Source organism: Pelophylax lessonae (genome assembly GCF_965119305.1).
Source record: "Pelophylax lessonae genome assembly, chromosome: 4".
NCBI lineage: Eukaryota > Metazoa > Chordata > Amphibia > Anura > Ranidae > Pelophylax > Pelophylax lessonae.
The window spans coordinates 251698803-251720463 of record NC_138771.1 but is presented as its reverse complement, the minus strand read 5'-3'; the positions used below and the strand labels follow the sequence as shown (position 1 = coordinate 251720463).

The 21661-nt window shown below is 39.2% G+C and overlaps 1 protein-coding gene across 3 annotated transcripts in view; it reads left to right on the top strand.

Annotated features, from left to right (window-relative positions):
- SYT1 (synaptotagmin 1) overlaps positions 1-21661 on the top strand; it is a 754020-nt gene that overhangs the window by 79618 nt on the left and 652741 nt on the right. The window lies entirely within an intron of this gene.

Genomic DNA, 21661 nt, shown 5'->3' with positions numbered 1-21661 from the left:
TGTGTTCCTGAATAGCAGGAACACAGGATCCCTGTGTTCGTCTATGACAGAACGGCGGTCTGCCTTGTTTACATAGGCAGAGCGCTGTTCTGTCTCTATGGGGAGTGATGGCGGGTGGCTGCCGGACTCGCTGATTGGCACCCCCTCTGGCCAATCGGTGCGTGCCCCACTGGCTATTACACAAAACAACATACAGGTATGTCGTTTCACGTAATAGAGCCGACCTGCTGCAGTATATGTGCAGCGGCTGTTTGGCAAGTGATTAAACATTTAAACCAAATCCAAAATGCAACCAAGTCATACTACAAAATCCTACTGCAAATCATATCAAATCGCAGCCACAATAGTGAAAACCTAGCCTTAAAACAGAACTGCAAACATTAAAACATTTCTTAAAATCTGCTTGTGTAAAAAAAGTTTACATAAAGTGTATGCCATTTTTAAGATTGTCACCCTATCTTTACTATTTATAATGAATGTCTTCATAGATAGTAAAGCTTTCCCTATATGTCTGGCACTGCAACTATAAGAGCTGTGTATGAGTTGTGTATGTATATCATGTGTATCAGTGTATACACCATGTGCATCAGTGATATCAAGTCCATAAATCAAAGAAAGTTCAAAAACAATATATCTGTGCTTAATCTTTGATTTATTTAAACACTCAGCCTTCCACTTGAACCTCCCCCCTCCATCTCCATACCGGACAGCTATACATCTGTGAAAATAGTGGAAGGTGCAGATATAGGCTATAACTCTGGAATATAATGCTGCAAACCATTTCGTCAAAATGTATTGAATCTGGAGGAGATTAGAGCCATGTAACATTATTGGGCTGTGGAGAGGAGAAGACTGAGGATTATTACCCCTTAAAGAGGAAGACTGAGTGTGAGAGCATAATGCAGATATTTGGGATAAAACACATGACACACCAGTGCATTTAACAATATAATGGAATATACAATGATTGCACAGATATACTGTTCTTGGACTTTCTCTGATTTACGGACTTGATATCACTGATACACATGGTGGTTTGATGGGAATAATTTTTGACCATATAGGTATAATTGAAGTATATACACACACATATATATATATATATATATATATATATATATATATATATATATATATATATATATATATATATATACACATTATCTCTCAAAAGTGAGTACACCCCTCACATTTTTGAAAATATTTTATTATATCTTTTCATGGGACAACACTGAAGAAATGACACTTTGCTACAATGTAGAGTAGCGAGTGTAGAACTTTCATAACAGTGTAAAATTGTTGTCCCTTAAAATAACTCAACACACAGACATTAATGTCTAAACCGCTGGCAACAAAAGTGAGTACACCCCTAAGTGAAACTTTCCAATTAGCCATTTTCCCTTCCCGGTATCATGTGACTCGTTAGTGTTACGGGGTCTCAGGTGTGAATGGGGAGCAGGTGTGTTCAATTTGGTGTTATCACTCTCACTTTCTCATACTGGTCACTGGAAATTCAACATGCCACCTCATGGCAAAGAACTCTCTGAAGGATCTGAAAAAAATGAATTGTTGCTCTACATAAAGATGGCCTAGACTGTAAGAAGATTGCCAAGGCCCTGAAACTAAGCTGCAGCACAGTGGCCAAGACCATACAGCGGTTTAACAGGACAGGTTCCACTCAGAACAGGCCTTGCCATGGCCGATCAAAGGGGTTGAGTACACATGCGTCATATCCAGAGGTTGTCTTTCGGAAATAGACGTATGATTACTGCCAGCATTGCTGCAGAGGTTGAAGGGGTGGGGGTCAGCCTGTCAGTGCTCAGATCATATGCTGCACACTGTATCAAATTGGTCTGCATGGCTGTCGTCCCAGAAGGAAGCCTCTTCTAAAGATGATGCACAACAGAGCCCACAAATAGTTTCAACAGGTGAGGAGTACAAAGACAAGTGTGTCTTGCCTACAGTCAATCATGGTGGTGGGAGTGTCATGGTCTGGGACTGCATGAGTGCTACTGGCACTGGGTAGCTACAGTTCATTGAGGGAACCATGAACGCCAACATGTACTGTGACATTCTGAAGCAGAGCATGATCCCCTCCCTTCAGAGACTGGGCCACAGGGCAGATTTCCAACATAACAACCCAAAACACCTCCAAGACAACCACTGCCTTGCTAAAGAAGCTGAGGGTAAAGGTGATGGACTGGCCAAGCATATCTCTAGACTTAAACCCTGTTAACCACTTGCCGACTGCCTAACGCCGATCTACGTCGGCAGTCAGCCCCTCACAGGCAAAGTGACGTAGGGCTACGTCACTAGCTTGTGAGGGTCTAGGGAGCGAGCGCACGCCCCCGGAGGCGCGCTCCCGCTCCCGCGTGGTCACGGACCCCCCCGCGCGTGTGACCGGCGGACCCGATGTCCGCCGGTCACTCGGCGATCGGCGGGGGAGAGGGAGAATGTCAGGCAGCTTGTGTAAACAAGCTGCCTGTCATTCTCCTTGCTGTTAGGATACTGATCACTCGAATCTAGTATGTAGATCCGTTGATCAGTGTCCATACAGCTCAAGCCCCAGCCAATCACAGTAGAAAGCACGCCCCTAGGGACACACACAGCCCCTCCCTCCCAAATAAAGTTAACCCCTTCACTACCAGTGTATTTTTACAGTAACAGTGCATATATATATATATAGCACTGATTACTGTAGAAATGTCACTGGTAACCCCAAAAGTGTCAAAAATGTCAGTCAAGGGTCCGATCTGTCCGCCCCAATGTCGCAGTACCGCAAAAAAAATCGCAGATCGCCGCCATTACACGTTAAAAAAAAAAACAACAAAAATGACAGAAATCTTTCCCTTTGTTAGTAAACGCGATAACTTTTGCGCAAACCAATCAAAATACGCTTTTTGCGATTTTTTTACCAAACATAGGTAGCATAAAACAAATTGGCCGAAAAAGTAAAAAAATTTTGATTTTTAAATTTTTTTTTTGGGGAATTTCATATAAAAAATGTGAAAAATATTGTTATTTTTGCAAAATTGACGCTCTTTTTTTGTTTATAGCGCGTGATCAAAAAATCGCACAGGTGATCAAATACCACCAAAAGAAAGCTCTGTTTGTGGGAAAAAAAGGACGCCAAATTCGTTTAGGTACAGCGTCGCACGACCGCGCAATTGTCCGTTAAAGTCACGCAGTGCCGAATCGCAAAATACCCCCTGGTCGGAATGGGGGTAAAATCTTCCGGGGCTTAAGTGGTTAAGCATCTGTGGGACATCCTCAAACAGAGGGTGGAGGAGCGCAAGATCTCTAACATCCACCAGCTCTGTGATGTCGTCATGGAGGAGTGGAAGAGGACTCCAGTGGCAACCTGTGAAGCTCTGGTGAACTCCATACCCAAGAGGGTTAAGGCAGTGCTGGAAAATAATGATGGTCACACAAAATATTGACACTTTGGGCCCAATTTGGACATTTTCACTTAGGGGTGTACTCACTTTTGTTACCAGCGGTTTGACATTAATGGATGTGTGTTGAGTTATTTTGAGGGGACAGCAAATATACAATTGTATACAAGCTGTTCACTCACTACTTTACATTGTAGAAAAGTGTCATTTCTTTAGTGTTGTCACATGAAAAGGTATAATAAAATATTTACAAAAATGTGAGAGGTGTACTCACTATTGTGATAATAAATAAATAAATATATATATATACATATATATATATATATATATATATATATATATATATATATATGTGTGTGCATGTATTTACTGTATATATATATATATATATATATATATATATATATATATATATATATATATATATATATATATACAGTGTGTGTGTATGTACAGTGGGTACGGAAAGTATTCAGACCCCCTTACATTTTTCACTCTTTGTTATATTGCAGCCATTTGCTAAAATTATTTAAGTTCATTCTTCTTCCTCATGAATGTATACATAGCACCCCATACTGACAGAAAAACACAGAATTGTTGACATTGTTGCAGATTTATTAAAAAAGAAAAACTGAAATATCACATGGTCCTAAGTATTCAGACCCTTTGCTGTGATACTCATATATTTAACTCAGGTGCTTTCCATTTCTTCTGATCATCCTTGAGATGGTTCTACACCTTCATTTGAGTCCAGCTGTGTTTCATTATACTGATTGGACTTGATTAGGAAAGCCACACACCTGTCTATATAAGACCTTCCAGATCACAATGCATGTCAGAGCAAATGAGAATCATGAGGTCAAAGGAACTGCCTGAAGAGCTCAGAGACAGAATTGTGGCAAGGCACAGATCTGGCCAAGGTTACAAAAAGATTTCTGCTGCACTTAAGGTTCCTAAGAGCACAGTGGCCTCCATAATCCTCAAATGGAAGATGTTTGGGACGACCAGAACCCTTCCTAGAGCTGGCCGGCCAAACTGAGCTATCGGGGGAGAAGAGCCTTGGTGAGAGAGGTAAAGACGAACCCAAAGATCACTATGGCTGAGCTCCAGAGATGCAGTCAGGAGATGGGAGAAAGTTGTAGAAAGTCAACCATCACTGCAGCCCTCCACCAGTCGGAGCTTTATGGCAGAGTGGCCCGACGGAACCCTCTCCTCAGTGTAAGACACATGAAAGCCCGCATGGAGATTGCTAAAAAACACCTGAAGGACTCCAAGATGGTGAGAAATAAGGTTCTCTGGTCTGATGAGATCAAAATAGAACTTTTTGGCCTTAATTCTAAGCGGTATGTGTGGAGAAAACCAGGCACTGCTCATTACCTGTCCAATACAGTCCCAACAGTGAAGCATGGTGGCAGCATCATGCTGTGGGGGTGTTTTTCAGCTGCAGGGACAGGACGACTGGTTGCAATCGTGGGAAAGATGAATGCGGCCAAGTACAGGGATATCCTGGACAAAAACCTTCTCCAGAGTGCTCTGGACCTCAGACTGGCCGGAAGGTTTACCTTCCAACAAGACACTGACGCTAAGCACACAGCTAAAATAACGAAGGAGTGGCTTCACAACAACTCCGTGACTGTTCTTGAATGGCCCAGCCAGAGCCCTGACTTAAACCCAATTGAGCATCTCTGGAGAGACCTAAAAATGGCTGTCCACCAACGTTTACCATCCAACCTGACAGAACTGGAGAGGATCTGCAAGGAGGAATGGCAGAGGATCCCCAAATCCAGGTGTGAAAGACTTGTTGCATCTTTCCCAAAAAGACTCCTGGCTGTATTAGATCAAAAGGGGGCTTCTACTAAATACTGAGCAAAGGGTCTGAATACTTACGACCATGAGATATTTCAGTTTTTCTTTTTTAATAAATCTGCAACAATGTCAACAATTCTGTGTTTTTCTGTCAGTATGGGGTGCTATGTGTACATTCATGAGGAAGAAGAATGAACTTAAATGATTTTAGCAAATGGCTGCAATATAACAAAGAGTGAAAAATGTAAGGGGGTCTGAATACTTTCCGTACCCACTGTATGTGTGTGTATATATATATAATCATGATATAATAATGATTTTATATTAGTTATTTGGAGGCATTTACATGTGTTATGGTTGTTCATGTGATCTACATGTAGTAGCAGTGTCATAGCACTTTCATAGAAAACATTTTGAAGGTGTGGGAACACATGACAGTGTCAGCAGCAGCTTAATTTTTTTATACAAGATAACATGAAAGTAGCGAAAGAGAAATTCAAATAGATCTTTTTTCACCTGATGTTCCTGCTAGTAACACACATCATGTCCTAGATTGACAATGTGCACTCATTGTACTGTATCTATGGAGAGGCAGTGTTGTCATATGCTGGAACAGCGGCATGTTAGGACTACATTATGCTTCCCCCTTTCCTCATCTACATAAAATGGGGGGTTGGTTACGTAGTTCACAGTGCATGACTGAGGAGACTGCATGAAATAATGCTCCAGAGTGCACAGGGACTAATGAGCTCACTGGATTTCCGCCAGGATCAACAGGCATTTTGCACTAATTAAACAGACATATACTGTATTAACAGACCAAATAGGAGTGAATAAAAGAAAAGGTATATGAGAGTTTACATACAATTTGGTTGCTGATTTGTGATGTATTTCATCTTTCTTCCATGGGCACAGAAAGATTTGGAGCAGTCGTCCTCAACCAATGACTCATGAGCTACATGTGACACTAAACTTAATTTGTTGTTTATGGTATCCTTTCAGTAGATGTCCTCTAGCTATCTGCTTGATGCGTTACTAAGTTTGCATATTTTTGGATTGTAGGTATAGATAAACTGTAGGGTAGGTAAAGAAAGTACAAATAGTAAAATAGGAGAAAGCAAAGAGAGGGGAACCAAGCCACGAGTCATAAAAGTATGTCAATTTTATTGTAAAGAAATAAAAGATACCAGGCATGTAACTGGGGAGCAAGTTCCGACTCAGATGGTAGAAGGCTCAGCCAAGCAGGGAGGACTGCTGATGCAAGAAGAGAACCAGCCGCTACAGAGACCACTGGAGCTGCCGGGAGCCGATCACTAAAGCCAGGAGGCAAGCCACTGAAGCCGTCCCTTTAATTTCACCAGGATACTGCCAAGCAAACGTGAATTCTAGGAAATGTGCTTTGGGAGCTAACCACACACCCTTCCTCAGTCTCAGAAAAAAGTACACACAGCTCTATTCATTAAAAGAGATCTTTTTAAACATTAGTTTGTATGAAGAAAGTATCAAAAGGGGAAAAATGTTGTATCAGTTAAAAAGTAACTCAACTTTTGTTTAAAAAAAAAAAAACTCCTAACATATACAATTGCTTTAAGAGCAATTCTTCTAATTGCTGTTATTAAAAATGACCTTTCCATTGCATTATAATAGCTATGATTTTCGAAAAACTAACAAAACTTTAAAATGTTTAAAATGTTACTTACTTGTAACCATAGCAACTGCAGTATATGATACATTGAGTATGTACAGGACGCCCCCAGAAATCTTATTTTCTGCTCATGTGATCAATGTGATTAGCTGACTGCTTTTTCTGACAGTTGTCCCTTATTACACCACTGAGGCTTATTATGTGACTATAATAGACAACTCCCACACAGTAATGGTGATGTAAATAGAATGCCATTTTTTGTCAGACAGCTGAAAGCAATAACTAGCAATGACATTTTTCTAAAATATTGTCAATGTATAATAGGGGAAAAAAATTATCTTTGGAGTTTCACTTTAAGCATGACAGTATCACTTTTCTGTTCTAGTGTGCGTTATTTACTTTTTTTCTGAGTACAGTATTTAGAAGAAATGAGCAACAATCAAAACTCAAAATTTTACATTACCAAACAGTTACAATCAATTCTCTTATGCTAATTTCTTTCCACGTATTGTGGCCTATATGTTCTAATGCATATGATACATACATATAAGGTTTCACACTGTACCATTTTTTTTTCCCTTTTCAATATGTTTATTGAATATCGTAATACAAAGACATAAAGATAATAAATTAGCCTGCAAGGTCAAAGGTGTAAATGAACAAGTACAATACAAATAATCAAAACCCTTTAGAGTGGTTTGTGTAATTATATATAGACAGAGAGTGTAGGATTCTAACTAAACGTATGACCACAACAAGTAGCAAAATCTTCTTACACCCTCCAAGCCTCTTGTCGTAGAAGGCTCAGGAGATCCCAGGCTAGGGAAAGGGAGCATCGCCAGGGTTCCTCCAACCCAAGGGGAGTCAGGCATGCCACCCCCATGGGATCAGTCTGTGGGTGTGGAGACTCATCAAGGGTGTCTGGAGACCCAGAAGGCTCCCCCCCTTTGGCCCTCGTCTAGAGCCGCTGGTCTAGCTAATGTCAAAGCCAGGGCCTCTTGTATCGTACAGAGAGGGAGAAGAGGATACAAAGAACCACTCTCGTGTCTAAAAAAAAAAAAAAACCTGTGTTTTCAAAATATAAGAAAATGAGAGGGAAAGAAAAAAAAAATTCCCCTTTTCAACCTTACGAGCACTCCATATGGTAGCATGAGGAGCAGAAAAAGGATTTCACAATTGGAGGAAAAAGAATAGATGAAGAATGAAGAGAGAGATAAAAGGGGGGAGAAGCCAAGTGGTTTTTAGAGAAAGAAAAGTCAAAGAGCAGGGGGAGAGGAAATAGGTCTGCAGGGAGGGTCCTTTTGGGGAAATGCCATGCCCAGGTACAGGGGCACTCCAACATAAAGCACCCAAGGTTCCCAGACTGCTTCAAATCTTCGCACTCTATCCTGAAATTTAGCAATATGTTGTTCCTGGGACATGATCCAGCAGACTTTCCGCTTTCTTGCTGATATTGTGCCTGAGGGCTTCTTCCAAGCTCCGGTTATTGTCATTTTAGCTCCCAAAAACATAAAGAAGTTCAATGTCTGAGTATGTTTAGGAGTTATATCTACCCTGTGGTTCAAGAGGGCTATAGTGGGATCCTGAGGAACAACAAACCCAGTAACTTTCTGTATTTGGTGGAGATATTTGTTCCAATAGCATCTAATACGGGGGCAAGACCACCATGTGTGAAACATGGAGCCAACTAGATTACACCTTTTGAAGCATAGGGGAGAAGCATCTGGGTAGATCCTGGCTAATCTGACGGGGACATAATACCATCTAGTATTTTAACATTTGCTTCTATTAGAGATATGTTAATGATACCTTTGTAGGAGCGTTGGAGTTACTGGAACATCTTGCCCGGGTCCCACTGTATATCCAAATCAGATTCCCAGGACTGCACATAGGATGGTTTATCTGCCATGTAAGTCAGGACAGAATACATAGTAGAGATGCCTCCCGTCTGATCCATAATTTTGGAACACCATTGTTCATATGACGTAAGTTTGGGGGGAGTGGTGGGGGGTCAGGTTTGGCCATATAGAGTGTAGGTGGTGTGAAATTTGGGACAGTCTAAATTTCTCAGTGGGAGGCATTTTGAGTTTACTAATACAGTATCCGTGAGAAATGGGACCCATTGGGTTAAAGAAGTGTCCTATTCTGAAGAGTCCTTTGTTGAGCCAACAACAAAAGGCTTTGGTTAATTCTGGCTACAGATTGATCTTCTTTTCCATGACTTCTATCCATGATCCCAAATACTGCAGTTCAGCATGGATGGAGGAGGTGATCTGTGCAGCTGTTTGGACAAGACCCCCGGACAGCATTGTGGAAAATAATGGAAGAGAAATCAGTAGGGGTGATATGGGGATTGTGGGCCCCCTTCTCACATGCATCTGGGGTGGCCATAAAGTCACTCATGGGTGTCAGAATAAGGTCTTCACATGTCCTCCCAATCAGTTATGTAGTAGATGATGGGGAAGGAGCAGCATGGGCCTGAATACTCACTGTGAAATGTACTATAGTAGGTATTGCAGGGCTCGAAGATGAGGAGTCATGATCAGCTATGGATTCCTCTGTATCACAGTCTGTGCCTTGTGTGGTAGCGACTGCCATCTTGGATAGACCGGCCTGCCTGGGGATGTGGTCCAACTGACTGGATAGGTTCCTCCTAGCAGAGCCTCAGAACATCAGATTATTCCCTGGGTGATTGCTGGTCGAGTGGGACAGGAATGAGTGCACTGAAGGCTGTGGATCAGAAGACCTGAGCGGTGCGGAGCTCCAAGGCTAAGCAGCTATCTTGGAGTCCTCTGTGTATGCGCCTTGTGTACCATTTTTTATACATATGACCTTACGTACTGCCCATTTCTATGATATAAGAGGGTTATGGCAATAATGTTCATCATGACTATATATGGAATACTGGAAGCTTAGGAAATGTAGCCTACCTAGCCAGAGGCTTGCCTCTTGCATCAGATGGACCCTCTACTTCATATTGTACTATAATACATGTACTACTATAATGACCTGACATTGGCTATTATTTGCTTTTACTCAGAATGTTTTTATATCTCCTTTTTGAATGCACGACCTGTACCCACATACTCTTTAGTTGTTAAATTAACTGTAATTGCCTTCTGATATCTACCTGTATCTGTGAAAAAAAACAATAAAACAAGATTAAACGTAATTGTTTTATGCAATAGATGCATAAAACAAAATTGGTATTGATTTTCACCTGTGCTTAAGCACAAGCTGCAGTTATCTGAGACCAACTAGCTTATGAGAGTTAAAGGAAAACACCTATGTGTTGCCCTATGCCAACGTTTTTCAAAATGGTAACTTTTTTCTTGTTTTATTAAAGTATCTTTTATCAAAAGTACCAGCTAAGGTTGTTGTGCCTGGAGTCTGTGAAAACTTGAAATCATAAGAGATAATGGAAACTAAATAAAGGGATGAAAACAGTGGAGCTTGTATAGTAGCTGCATAATATCCTTGCCTAAGACCTACTAGAATTGTTTCTATCCTTGGCTATGACCTTGTGAATATTTTGTTCCACCTCTATTAAGTTGGTAGAGCTTGATGAACTATAAAATATTAGATATACATTATCTTGCTTTTGCAGGCAGTGTTACATTGACACGGCCCATTCTTATCTGGAGAAAAGGTGTAACTATGTTATCTTGCTATTTTCCTTTATTCTTCCCTTAGTTGAGAGCTTCTTTTTGAAGGTTTTCTTTGTATGTAGACAGGAAGAAGATGAACTCCAGGATGATTTATAAAAGAAGATCGAACCAAGCTGCTGTAAAATAATTGTGTATCAGATAAAAGAAATTTAATATCAGTGTTGAAATAGAGGTTAACAGTTTTAAGTATTTCTAGCATGCAACATTCGATTCGGAATTCTCCAGTAGGCCTAGCGCACCCCTATACCTAATAATAAACTGTACATTGATAATTAGGAGACTACTAACACCAATCACATGTGTCTAATATACCCTTCTCCCAAAAATTTTAATATACCTATATACACTACTGAAAAAACTTAAAGGAACACTTTTTAATCAGAGTATAGCATCAAGTCAATTAAACTCCTAGGATATTAATCTGGTCAGTTAAGTAGCAGAGGGGGTTGTTAATCAGTTTAAGCTGCTTTGGTGTTAATGACATTAACAACAGGTGCACTAGATGGGCAACAATGAGACAACCTCCAAAACAGGAATGGTTTTACAGGTGGTGGCCTCTGACATTTTTTTTCCTTACTCATCTTTTTTAACTGTTGTTCACTGGTTTTGCATTTAACTGGGGTCAGTGTCACTACTGGTAGCATGAGGTGATACCTGGGCCCTATGGAGTTTGCACAGGCAGTCCAGCTCCTCCAGGATGGCACATCAATATGTGCCATTATCAGAGGGTATGCTGTGTCTCCTAGCACAAGAGCCTCAAGAGCATGGAGGAGATACCAGGAGACAGGCAGTTACTCTAGGAGCACTGGACATGGCTTTAGAAGGTCCTTAACCCATCAGCAGGACCAATATCTGCTCCTTTGTGCAAGGGGAAACAGGATGAGCACTGCCAGAGCCCTACAAAATGACCTCCAGCAGGCCACTGGTGTGAATGTCTCTGACAAACAATCAGAAACAGTCTTCATGAGGGTGGCCTGAGGGCCTGACGTCCTCTAGTGTGCCCTGTGCTCACTGCCTGGCATCGTGGATCTCGATTGGCATTTGCCAATGAACATGAGAATTGGCAGGTCTGCCACTGGTGCCCTGTGCTTTTTACAGATGAGAGCAGGTTCACCCTCAGCACATGTGACATACATGAAAGGGTCTGAAGAAACCCTTCTGCTGTAACATCGTTCAGCATGCCCGGTTTGGTGGTGGGTCAGTGATGGTCTGGGGAGGCATGTCCATGGAGAGACGCACAGATCTCTACAGGCTAGACAATGGCACCCTGACTGCCATTAGGCATTGAAATGAAATCCCTGGACCCTTTTTCAGACCCTACGCTGGTGCAGTGGGTCCTGAGTTCCTTCTGGTGCACGACAATGCCTGGCCTCATGTGGTAAGAGTATGCAGCCAGTTCCTGGAGGATGGAGGAATTGATACCATTGAATGGCCCCCACACTACCTGACCTAAATCCAATAGAAAACCTCTGGGATATTATGTTTCGGTCCATCCGACGCCGCCAGGTTGCACCTCAGTCTGTTTAGGAGCTCAATGATGTCCTGGTCCAGATCTGGGAGGAAGTACCCCAGTACACCATCCATCGTCTCATCAGCAAGCATGTAGGGGCCATACAAACTTTCTGAGTACCATTTTGAGTTACTGCAATTCAATTTCAGCGAAATAGACTAGCTTACTACATCATTTTTTTACTTTGATTTTCAGGGTGTTTTTGAATTCAGCCTTCTTTAGGTTGATCATTTTCATTTCCATCAAACGATGTGGCATTCTTTTGTTCCTAACACATTACCCAGTCCATATCAGTAGAGATATCTAGCATGATATTTTTCCCCACTGATGTGTTTTCAAAGCGTTCCTTTGATTTTTTTGAGCAGTGATAAAAAATGTTCCTCACGAATTAACGTCCATAACGATAGACACTCTCTTAGTCCTGTTTTACTTACATATTTTGTACACTTCCTTCATACTAAAAAACTCCGCACCACTAAAAATAAATCAGAAATTCTATACATAATGTTCACACTCTTTTAATAAATTAATATGTTTCTTCAAGATAGCACATCATGTACAAATTCCAGCATTTATTAAAAACACAGAATCCCAGAAGGTAGTATGGGGGCAAATACTTGTGTCATATGCACCACCCTCCACCCTACTATACTGCCCTCATTACACCTTCTAGGACCAGTATTTCTGGTGGTTGAAAAGCATACTAGCCAACCACTGCCCTTTTTGTGTCAGTCCTACCTATTGATTAGCCAGGTTTGGTCGGGTGATCTATAGGGCGAGTGTACCATGAGGTTTTTAAACCTCTTTGTCTATCATACTCTACCACTATGGAAATGCTAAATATAACTAGGCTTGATTTGAGGCAGGATCAGCAAACATTACTAAAGTTTGTTTGCCAAATCCAAACAGCACTGAAGTTAGTAAAAGCTAAAAGAAAACCAATAATGGCTATATTTCCTAGTCTAATAGTCAAGGGATTGTCAAACAAATGGCATTGGGGTTGAGGATTGCCCTGAGGAACGTGTAACAAAGCAAAAAACAAAAATTGTTTCAGTGACTTTAACAATGTTTTATGTAATACATTGAAAATGCAAAACTATTTTTATTAAAATGCCCAGGGGATGTCCTGAATCTGCCTGTGAACTGACACATCTGTTCAATGTATACAAAAAGCAGAAAACTGCTATTCAAAACAAAACAAATGCTGTTTTCCATTTCCAGCCAATGACAGCTCGTGACTGCTTAGTTTTGTTCGCAAACAAAGCATCTGGGGTTTCTCTTCATTCTTACCAGATCCTAGGTGAAGGTCTGGTATAGATGTCAATGGGAGATCCCACACAAAAAAAATGGCTTAGAATCCCCCCTAAAAATGAATACCAACCACTTATCTATGTCTGTCTGGCCAAGAAAGGGGGGGGGGGGGTAAGCATGCAACTCCTGAACCATACCAGGCCACATGCTCTCAGTATGCTGTGGGAACTCCCATGGAAAAACACCTTGTTCCTTGGCCTGGTGTTGGTCTTTAGGCAGGGGCTTATTTGTATTATAAAATGCTGGTTGATTTATGTTGAGAAACAACACATACTGTATGTATTTGTCTTAGCAGGCACTGTCTAGATGTTTTCACATCAGTATTGAAGAAAACTAAGCAGAGGTCAATTTCAAAGCTTAATCCCCATCCCTAGCTCTTGTTTTACATCTTAAAAAATTTGCAAAAGCCCATTTTTGCCTACTTGACTCCACCACTACACTTCCCTTTGCCAGAATTTCTGTTGCTAGTTGAAACCAGTGATCCGGCACTGCAGTCCAGTTCTGATACTGATTGTTCTTGTTGTTGCTCCTCTTTTTGATATCATTGTAATGTTGCTGGAGTGTAGGGGACCCGTGAGGACAGCCAATGGGACAGTGTTCCTGAGACCCTCCTACTCTACAGTGAATAATAAAGCAGACCTGAGGCCCAGTGCCCACGTAGTATTATTTTGGTATTTGGGGTATTTTGATTATTAGTTTATTTACTGCAGCAATTACATAAGGGGGGGGGGGTTCTGAATGTATTCCTGGCCAGCCTTAAAAATAACTCTATTTAAAGCTATTTAGTGTGGAAGAATCAGAACTCCTGCCAAAGATTTCATGCTAACTGAGACCTCTTTGGGAAGATATTACATATTTTTATGTTCTAATAACCAGTAAATTGAAAATAAATCTCCTTGACAGAGACACAGATGACTTAAAAATGACAGAGGTTCTAACCATTCCCAACATACCCAAAATAGAAAAAAAAAGTTGCTCAAATTTCACTTTAAGGGGTCTATTATTAAACGTTTTCAAACAAGATGTCTACCTCATTTACCAAAGAATCCCACATTTTTACTAATTGGATTCAGCTGGAAAAATGTGTGAATTCTGAGTTTGCAGGTGCTATTAGAGAGAATTCTGAGTTTCCAGGTGCTATTAAAGAGGAGCACAATGATGATTCCCCAACATTTCTGCCATTAGTGAGTCTTATTATGCAGTAACAAGATCTCCCAGCCTTTGAACCACAGCTGATGACAACTCTAGCTGTCAGTTACTTGCCTCCCCGAAGGAGGTGTATTTTCAGAGTGAACTCAGGATTAAGTAATGAGTCTATTTCTGAATCTTGGTACTGGCAAATAGACTTTGCTTCAGTTTGCAAGATTTTATTGAATGTCAGTGAAGGCATTCTCAAATTCTGAAGTAGCAAATGGAAACCAGAATGACTGTCATTTCTGAGGAATATGTCAGGAGCAGATGTTTTACAGAACACCACTGACTTAGATAAAGTGAGATCCTTTTACTTTGTAATTACTTCCTAATTGTCTTAGCAATCATATATTTGAAAACACAACTAATATTAAAAATCTACTCAGTGGCCCCAGTAGTAAAACAAATGGAGAATAGTATATCTCTGGTGATACAACACCTACACTTTATTATTTGACTTGATGCATTGTTATGTTGATGTAATCCTTATTTATCTCCTGTGCATTTTGTCTCTTGTGTATCTCTATGAATAAGCCATGACTGCTATGTTCACTAGAGTGAATATTTGTATTTATGTACAATTAAATGTGTTTGTGTTCTTAATAATTGACTTTACAATTATATGAATCCAAAAACAGAAGAAATGTATCCCAAGAATAAATATTTTTTTCATGTTGCTTTCTGGCTCTCTAGGGTTGCCACTACTGTCCAAAATAGTGTAGTCTTTAAAGCTCAACTCTAGAGAGATATAAAATACAGCTAATGCAATCATTTGTAATCACTGGTACATCATGCATTTTTTTTAATGCAGGCAGTGTGAGTACCTGCATTTAACCTGATATCGGTCTCTTGCAGTCCTTTTATGCCAGAACTGAAGTATAGGAGGACAAAGTAGATCAACGAGACATTAGGTTCATGTGCTGACATAAAGTATGCTGAAATAGAAAGCAGAGTGACAGAGAGATACTTTCATCACTTTGTTGCTTCCACTTTCACTATCTAATCACAGGCTGGGCGGGTCCAGGATGACCTGGGCCAAGAGGAAATGGGTTAAAAGACGCTGTCCATCAGACTGAAGACATATAAAAAGTACTGTGGAGAAAGTCTCTGAACTGAAGGTGAATATTTCACCAAAAACGAGTTTTGTTATTTTAACTTTTAATGGACTATTTATTTTTATCTTGTAATTTTTGGCTAGAGTTCGTCTTTACTGCTAGTAAATGTTTCCAGTAGGCTTGTATTTTTTTTTCCTCTAAATGTGCACTTGTGTTGGAGGTCTGCATACCCAATTAACACAGTATATAAAAAAAAATGGTAATGTTTTAATATAACCAGCAGTATTAATTAATACATATTATCGTTTCGCCCACATGATTTAATGACATATAATCACCTTCTATACGCAGTTGTAGATAGTGAGTTTTTCTAACATGGATTGTAGGCTGCATTTTTTTGTCAATAAATATATATTATAAATATATATATATATATATATATATATATATATATATATATATATATATATATATATATATATATATATATATATATATATATATAGTATATATATATATATATATATTTTTTTTTTTTTAATTGAAATAAAAGACACAAAATGTTTTGGTATTGAAATGGCCACAGCACCTTTATTGGTATAAATTCATCAATAAATAAATTTATTAAAAACATAAATGAGAATAAATATATAAATATATAATACATGTTAAAATTCAAACCTTAGAAATTCGCTCAGTCATAGAACTTGAGCGCTCAACAATTACTTTATTCAACAAAGTCCCCCCTTGATGCAAGGGTGACAAAACCACATAATAGTGTTTGCGACAGAGAGGGAGGGAGAGGAGCTCGCCGAGCTGATCCAGGACAGACTGAGGAGAATTCAGTCAGCGCATCCCCTTAAATTGCCCTAGACAATCCTTCTAGAAGGTCACGTTTTCCCTGCCACAATACCCCGTCTTTTTCCTGCTTCAAAACTCGTTTTTCACGCAATAACTCCCCGTGACTAACTCCTGCCTTTAAAGCTGAGTTAACCTGACTAAAAAGCAGACATATATATATATATATTTTTTTTTTAAAAAACCAACTAATTCAACTATATTAATTTAACTCTTAAGCAGCCACAAGCCCATGCCGCGGGCACTGTTATAATGTGCCCACTTAACATTCTAGCTCATACTTGACATTTATTGATTTAGTGGTTCAGTAATATATTGTAGAATTTAAAAATGTATTTCCTAAAATAACCATTACTTTTATTTAAGTTATATATTACATGGTGTATACTATTGTTTTATAATGCTATACTGATACTTAGAAGTACTTTAAACAACATACTACAGTGCTTTGCGAAAGTATTCGGCCCCCTTGAACTTTTCGACCTTTTGCCACATTTTAGGCTTCAAACATGAAGATATAAAACTGTAATTTTTTGTGAAGAATCAACAAGTGGGACACAATCATGAAGTGGAACAAAATTTATTGGATATTTCAAACTTTTTTAACAAATAAAAAACTGAAAAATTGGGTGTGCAAAATTATTCAGCCCCCTTAAGTTAATACTTACTAGAGCCACCTTTTGCTGCGATTACAGCTTGGGGTATGTCTCTATAAGTTTTGCACATCGAGAGACTGAAATTTTTGCCCATTCCTCCTTGCAAAAAAGCTTGAGCTCAGTGAGGTTGGATGGAAAGCATTTGTGAACAGCAGTTTTAAGTTCTTTCCACAGATTCTCGATTTGATTCAGGTCTGGACTTTGACTTGGCCATTCTAACACCTGGATATGTTTATTTGTGAACCATTCCATTGTAGATTTTTCTTTATGTTTTGGATCATTGTCTTGTTGGAAGACAAATCTCCGTCCCAGTGTCAGGTCTTTGCAGACTCCATCAGGTTTTCTTCCAGAATGGTCCTGTATTTGGCTCCATCCATCTTCCCATCAATTTTAACCATCTTCCCTGTCCCTGCTGAAGAAAAGCAGGCCCAAACCATGATGCTGCCACCACCATGTTTGACAGTGGGGATGGTGTGACAGTGGGTGATGAGCTGTGTTGCTTTTACGCCAAACATAACGTTTTGCATTGTTGCCAAAAAGTTTGATTTTGGTTTCATCTGACCAGGGCACCTTCTTCCACATGTTTGGTGTGTTTCCCAGGTGGCTTGTGGCAAACTTTAAACAACAATTTTTATGGATATCTTTAAGAAATGGCTTTCTTCTTGCCACTCTTCCATAAAGGCCAGATTTGTGCAGTCTCCCACCTCAGCTGTAGATCTCTGCAGTTCATCCAGAGTGATCATGGGCCTCTTGGCTGCATCTCTGATCAGTCTTCTCCTTGTATGAGCTGAAAGTTTAGAGGGACCGCCAGGTCTTCGTAGATTTGAAGTGATCTGATACTCCTTCCATTTTAATATTATCGCTTGCACAGTGCTCCTTGGGATGTTTAAAGCTTGGGAAATCTTTTTTGTATCCAAATCTGGCTTTAAACTTCTCCACAACAGTATCTCGGACCTGCCTGGTGTGTTCCTTGTTCTTCATGATGCTCTCTGCGCTTTAAACGGACCTCTGAGACTATCACAGTGCAGGTGCATTTATAAGGAGTCTTGATTACACACAGGTGGATTCTATTTATCATCATTACTAGTCATTTAGGTCAACATTGGATCATTCAGAGATCCTCACTGAACTTCTGGAGAGAGTTTGCTGCACTGAAAGTAAAGGGGCTGAATAATTTTGCACGCCCAATTTTTCAGTTTTTTATTTGTTAACAAAGTTTGAAATATCCAATACATTTCGTTCCACTTCATGATTGTGTCCCACTTGTTGATTCTTCACAAAAAATTACAGTTTTATATCTTTATGTTTGAAGCCTGAAATGTGGCAAAAGGTTGCAAAGTTCAAGGCGGCCGAATACTTTCACAAGGCACTGTATGTGTGTACAGACAATATGCAGATTGGGAAAAACTAGGCTTCTCATGAAATGAGTTATGGTGTTGTTATAACAGTACTGAAAACATACTGTATGCTATATTTTTGTAGCATACATTTTTGTGATATCTGATTCAACAAGGGGAAACTGGTTTGTTGAGCAAAAATACTGATGTAGAGGTTTTCTAAATTGACAGAAGGTTTATTAGTCCGGTGAAGCTGTATTCAATTCAAATACATAAAATGTGCAGGCGAGTAAAAAAAAAAAAAGAAAGAAAAGGAAATTCTCTTGTACATGATTGGATGATTTAATGAACAGTGCTTCAACTGAACATTCCTCTCTGTTAGTATATCAACCCGATTGTGTGCCTTCATTGGAAAAGCAAATGACTGTATTGTTGAATAATGCTTTTTTAAAATGCATGAGAAAACGACATGGAGGGAAAATGGTGCGCTGTGAATCACCTGTGAATTTAGAGTAATTTATTTATGCTTATTGCTGTTACATTTTTTAGCAATCATCTAACTGGATTCCATGCACTTTAGAACAAAATACGTTCAAAGGCTTTAAATTAAAATTTTTATATCAATTTTTTTACATTTTTTTAATCTTTTTTTATTTATAGAGTTATCTTGCTACCTGCCTATGTTAATGCCATGGATGACAGTATGCTAGTCTTGCTAACAACTATTTTGCAGACAATGTGCTGACATATTTATATACATATATATATATATATATATATATATATATATTTTTTATAGTTATGAACAATGTTTACATCGGATACACCATGTCATGCATATAGGCTTTATTGTTTGAATTCCATTCTGTATATCTTCTTTCCCACCTCCTACTGCAGACTTTTTTTATCTTCATTATTGGTTGGTTTTAATTCATTGCACCTGACTGTTTTGGGTGGTGGGTTGTATATATGAATGTTATGGTTCAGATAACAACATACTATGAACTGTATACCCTTGGGAATTATATATAATTTATGAAAGAGGATACCCTTAACAAGGGGTATGCTGCACATTCCTTTATATATTTCACTTCATTTGTTATTTGCACATTATCCATTTGCACCTAGGTTATCTGGCACACAGTCACTTTCAACATTGAACTTGCACCTTCACAGTGGGGACAGTACCATTATTGATTTTACATGAGTTATATTCATAAATACACTGTATAGGTACTAAAAAAAATTGTAAGCATTATTTTTAAATGCACCATTTGCACAAATTGTATACATTTTTATTTATTTATGTATATCAATTTACCATTGCACAGGGCCCTATTTTCAGGTATAGGACCATAGACAAAAAATATAGTTTTTTTTTTTTTCAAAACTGTCAGTCTTTTTTTGTTTATAGCGCAGAAAAAAAATGCAGACGTGATCAAATACCACCAAAAAAAAGCTCTATTTGTGGGAAAAAAAGGACATACATTTTATTTGGCTACAGTGTTGCACGTCCGCGGAATTGTCGGTTAATGTAACGCAGTGCCGTAATGCAAAAAAATGGCCTGGTCATTAAGGGAATAAAACCTTCCAGGGCTGAAGTGGTTAAGAAGCAGTGGTCTCTCTACAGAGGACTGAAACATCCATGTCAGAGCTAAAGCTCTTCAATCAGCTGGGATCATGAGATTTACTGATTGCAGAGTTACAGGTCTGAGGGGGTAAGTCAGTAGGGGACTGGGCAGACCTCTGCAGAGAGACTGCTGCTTCCCTAGAGAGAGAAAGGGTTCTTCTCCACAGCTGCTGGTAGGAGAAATACATTTTTCCCTAGGCTGTAGCTGCTTTAGAAAAAAAAATATGGTAAGACAATGCACATCTTTATTTTGATGTACCTGCAATGTGTTTAACAGATTTAAACTGACGGTTCAGTTGTACTTTAATAACACAAACCCTGCACACCAAAACACAACCAATGTAAATTACTGTATTTTGCAGATACGGCCTACAGTTTATTCTATTTTTCAGCATCAATTGGCATGTATTTTAACATTTTAAAACTGTATTAAGTTAGCATTTTTTTACAACTTTTACTCTTTTTCCATTATTTATTGCCTTATGCAGTTAATCCAGTCCCATAGATTGAAGTAATGGATGATATATGTCTGTTCTCTAAACCAGATAGCTTCCACATAGCACATCAGGTGTTAAAAGGGGTGTGACCAAGTGTCAACACTAAAAATTCTGCACATTGTTCACATACGAAATATTGCAATACATATTCAAGCTGCCAAGTTGTCTGTATCAAAGAAATCCCTCTCTGGCCAGTCCTACTTTATTATAACATACAAACCAGATTCCAAAAACGTTGGGACACTGTACAAATTGTGAATAAAAACAGAATGCAATGATGTGGAAGTTTCAAATTTCAATCTTTTATTCAGAATACAACATAAATGACATATCAAATGTTTAAACTGAGAAAATGTATCATTTTAAGGGAAAAATAAGTTGATTTTAAATTTCAAGGCATCAACATATCTCAAAAAAGTTGGGACAAGGCCATGTTTACCACTGTGTGGCATCCCCTCTTCTTTTTATAACAGTCTGCAAACGTCTGGGGACTGAGGAGACAAGTTGCTCAGTTTAGGAATAGGAATGTTGTCCCATTCTTATCTAATACAGGCTTCTAGTTGCTCAACTGTCTTAGGTCTTCTTTGTCGCATCTTCCTCTTTATGGTGCACTAAATGTTTTCTATGGGTGAAAGATCCAGCCATGATGTTGTAATTGATGCAGTATGTGTTCTGTTATTGTCATGTTGGAAAATGCAAGGTCTTCCCTGAAATAGACGATGTCTGGATGAGAGCATATAATGTTTATATATGGCTTCTTTTTTGGCCTATAGAGTTTTAGCTGGCATTGGTGAATGGCACGATGGATTGTGTTCACCGACAATGTTTACTCCTGAGCCCATGTTGTGATTTCCATTACAGTAGCATTCCTGTATGTGATGCAGTGCCGTCTAAGGGCCCGAAGATCACGGTCATCCAGTATGGTTTTCTGGCCTTGACCCTTACGCACAGAGATTGTTCCAGATTTTCTGAATCTTTGGATGATATTATGCACTGTAGATGATGATAACTTCAAACTCGTTGGAATTTTTCTCTGGGAAACTCCTTTCTGATATTGCTGATATTGCTCCACTATTTTTTGCCGCAGCATTGGGGGAATTAG